Genomic DNA, 4,443 nt, shown 5'->3' on the forward strand with positions numbered 1-4,443 from the left:
AGAAAAAGAATAAATGGATGCGGGGCAGGTAACAATGACTAGAACATTCATGCAGGAGGCATTCTGCATGCAGGCGTTGATTGCAGATTCCAGGACCTGTGGTTAGTGGACTCCTACTGATGTTTCTGGGAATTCTAGACCTGGAAGTTCAGGAAGGTAGGCAAGCCTCAGGACTCACTGTCATCACTTGTTCCCATGGGGCAAATGCTTTAGTGGAGTAGAACTCTGGACTCAGGTAGCCAGGAACTCAAATCCTACTCTTACTTACTTGTGTGGCCTTAGACAATGTACGTAAGTGCCTCAATTACCTCATCCATACAATGGGGATTTAAAAAGTGAAGATTCTGCTGGGTGAGGTTGTGGTGGCTCAGGCCTGAAATCCTAGCACTTTGGGAGGCCTTGACAGGTGGGTTGCCTGAGCTCAGGAGTTCAAGATCTGCCTGGGCAACATGGAGAAAACCTGTTTCTACTAAAATACAAAAAATTAGCTGGGCGTGGTGCCAGGCACCTGTAATCCCAGCTACTCAGGAGGCTGAAGCAGGAGAATTGCTTGAACTGGGGAGGCGGACGTTGCAGTGAGCCGAGATCGCGCCATCGCACTCCAGCCTGGGTGACAGAGCGAGACGCTGTCTCCAAAAAACTAAATAAATAAAAATAAAATAAAAAGTGAAGATTCACAAAGTTGTTGTTGTTGTTTTTTTCCTTTTTTGAGACGGAGTCTCACTCTGTCGCCCAGGCTGCAGTGCAGTGGCACAGTCTCGGCTCACTGCAAGCTCTGCCTCCCGGGTTCACGCCATTCTCCTGCCTCAGCCTCCAAAGTAGCTGGGACTACAGGTGCCAGCCACCACACCCAGCTAATTTTTTGCATTTTTTAGTAGAGACAGGGTTTCACTGTGTTAGCCAGGATGGTCTTGATCTCCTCACCTGGTGATCCACCCACCTCAGCCTCCCAAAGTGCTGGGATTACAGGTGTGAGCTACCGCGCCCGGCTGATTCACAAAGTTTATTTGTGTGAAGCACTTGGAGCAGGGTCCAACACATCCCCACAAGAGGTCATGACTCTGACCATGGATAGGCCTGCTCTCTGCCCTTGGCCTCCCAGCCTCCATATGCACCAGACCTTCAGACCAATGAGGCACCTGCCAGCTTGGGCGTTTCATCTGGTATACTGGTTTCCTCCTATTGTTGTATGCTAATTACCACAAACTTAGAGGCTTACAACAGCACAAATGTATTCTATGGAAGTTCTTTAAGTCAGAAGTCCATGTGAACTTGGTTGGCTCCCTGGAGGGTCTTGGGGAGAATCTGCTTCCAAGCTCATTCAGAGTGCTGGCAGCGCAGCTCCATGCTGGTGAAGGGCTGAGGTCCTGGTTTCCTTGCTGGCTGTCACTAGGGTTATTTCCAGCTTCTAGAGGTTGCCTGTGTACCTTGGTTTTTGGCCCCCTTCAAAGCCAGCAGTGGCAGATAGAGTCCTTCTCATGATTCAGAGCTCTCTGACCCCACCTGCCTCATCCCTCCTCTAACTTCTCCGACCTCTCCTTCTGTCCCATCTCTCTGACTCTTCTCCTATGATCTTCTGCTTCTAAAGGCCCATGTGATTCCATAGGGCCCCTCGGATAACCCAGGATAATCCTATTTAAAGTCAGCTGATTCAAATGTTAATTCTCTCTGCAAAGTCCTCCATGGCAGTCACTAGATTGTGCTTGAGTGAATAACCAGGGAACAGGAAGCTTTCGAGTTCTGCCTACCAGCCCTGTCCAGCCAAGACGGTGCCAGAAGCTCCAGTCCTCAGCCTCATTTCTGTAGAGGTGCAGAGAACTGGAACCACGGAGAAGCCCTCACAGAGGTGACAGCCAGTTGGAGACAGAGGGTCAGACAAACTGACTATGAAAGTGTGTGCAGGTAGCAAAGGACAAAAAGCACACAACAGAGCATCAGAAAAGCCCATGCATGGCAGGGAGTCACTATTCTGGTGCCATGCTCAGGGCCAGGCATTTTACCTATAACTATATTTAAACTGCATGACTGTATCTAACTACCCTGGAGAGCAGGGACACTTGCTCCATTTTACAGATGAGGAAACTGAGGCCCAGGGGGAGTGGGGGAACCACTTGCTTAGGTCACACAGTGAATCTGTAGTATGGCTAGAACCAAACATCGGTTTCCAATTAACCAGGTCAGTGCCCTCCACATCTCAGCACCCAGGGGCCCTGTCCTGCTGGAATGATCCACAAAGGAGGGTCACCAGGGACCTAGCGCAGTGGGCAGCTCTGGGATCTGAGGTCTAGTATGCAGAGCTTTTAATTCTGACATTCTCCAAGTGGCTGGGATGGGCAGAGGGGTGAAGCATTCCAGGCACACTTGAAGGGCAGGACATCTGCCTAGGGAGGACACCTTTATCCCAAGGTCAGCGACTCACGTTCCAAAGAGTAATCCAGCAGGGTCTTTTCTGAGACATTTGCCTCAAAGCACAGAGAGGCTGGTCTCACCCATAGAGGCATCCAGACAGGGATGGAGTCACAACCTAATGAAGATCTGCTTTATCTGAAAAAAAGTGTCTGCTGGAGCTGACCCCTGGTCCCATGGAGATTCCACGTCCACGTGCCACACCGGCCGCAGGAGAGGAGACAGAGCGTGGGGGAGGCTCTTTAAATGCAGATTTCTGGGCCCTACCGAGACCCAGTAGGTCAAATCCCAGGAAAGAAGTCCAGGAATTTGCTTCCCCAGGTGCCTGAGACGCAGAGTCTGGCTAGAACATCAGGGGATAAAACACCAGTAGGAGGGAGGCCGTGAGACAGCTCAGATCTGGTTCCACTCACAGGTTGGAAAGACACATTTTTAAAAAGAGAGGGCAGGGCACAGAGGCTCACACCTCTAATCCCAGCACACTGGGAGGCTGAGGCAGGAGGATCACTTGAGCCCAGGAGTTTGAGACCCCATCTCTACTAAAAATACAAAAAAATTAGCTGGGCGTGAGCCTGTGGTCCTAGCTACTCAAAAGGCTGAAGTGGGAGAATCTCCTGAGCCTGGGAGGCCAAGGCTGCAGTGAGCTGTGATGATGCCACTGCACTCCAACCTGGGTGGCAAGAAAGCCAGGCCCTGTCTCAAAATAAATAAATAAAAATTTAAAAATGAAGAGACAGAGAAAGAGCAAGCCCAGAGTGGAGAACACTGCAGTAGGTCAAGGCTGGGTTCAGACACTCTCTGCATGCGGACTGGGAAAGTTACAATCTACTCTTGGGGCCTCAGTTTCCTCTTCTGTAAAATGGGGGGTCAACAACATGCCACTTTGCAAGGTGATGATGTAAGTGAAGAACAGGGTGCCACTGGGCACTCGAGGCTACGGCACAGGCGGTTCTAAATCACCCCCTCCTCACCCAAAGCAGCGACAGCGCCAGCCTTCTCAGCCTGGAATGCACGTTCTTCTGTCTGTCTCACACCCACACCCTTACTTACCATCTTCTTCAGCTTTGCAAGCTTCAGAGAATGGCCCTACAGTTCTTAATGTAACTTCCTCAGCAGAAAGACTAAAATGTTTATTGAGGGGCAAAGCAATTCACAAGGAGGGTGTCTAGCTTCTCCAGTTGTAAGTCCACTCCAAGCAAAAGGGAAGCCAGGGGAATGTGGTTAACCAGGGCAGGGAGACGTGGGGAGTGTGGGGGAAAGTCCGAGGTGGAGACACACAGGGACATGAGGGGGTGTGAGGTGGGCCAGGCACGAAGATGGGAGGTGCAAGGCTGGGACAGGAAGGGACATAGTGGTGTGAGGTGGGGAGATGCAGAGAGATTGGGTGGGGGTGCGAGGTGGGGAGGCAGGGATATAGGGGGTGCGAGGTGGGGACAGGCAGGAAGATGGGGGTGCGAGGTGGGGTCAGGCAGGAACATGGAGGGTATGAGCTGGGGTCAGGCAGGGAGATGGGGTGGTGCGAGGTGGGGACAGGTAGGGACGTGGGAGGTGCGAGGTGGGGACAGGCAGGGACATAGGGGGTGGGAGGTGGGCACAGGCAGGGAGATGGGGGTGCAAGGTGGGGACAGGCAGGGACACATAGGGGTGCGAGGTGGGGACAGGCAGGGAGATGGAGGGTTCAAGGTGAAGACAGGAAGGGACATGGAGGGTGTAAGGTGGGGAAAGGTGGGGACAGGCAGGGACATGGGGGGTGCGAGTTGGGGATAAGCAGGGAGATGGGGGGATGCGAGGTGGGGACATGCAGGGAGATGGGGGACGTGGGGATGGCGACACGCTGGGAGAGGTAGAGGCCAGGCTGAGACCTCCCCGCTCTGTGCCAGCCAGTCCAGGCAGATCAAGGACTCAGCCAGGCCTGATAGCCAGGCAAGCCCTTCCTCCCAGAGGAGATAAGGGAGAGACGCGGCCGGGTGATAAGTGAACTACAGCTGGAGGGTTAGCCGGCACCGCCCACTCCCGCAAGCCTGGCCCCGGGGAGTC

Source organism: Mandrillus leucophaeus, unplaced genomic scaffold, assembly GCF_000951045.1.
Source record: "Mandrillus leucophaeus isolate KB7577 unplaced genomic scaffold, Mleu.le_1.0 Scaffold254, whole genome shotgun sequence".
Lineage (NCBI taxonomy): Eukaryota > Metazoa > Chordata > Mammalia > Primates > Cercopithecidae > Mandrillus > Mandrillus leucophaeus.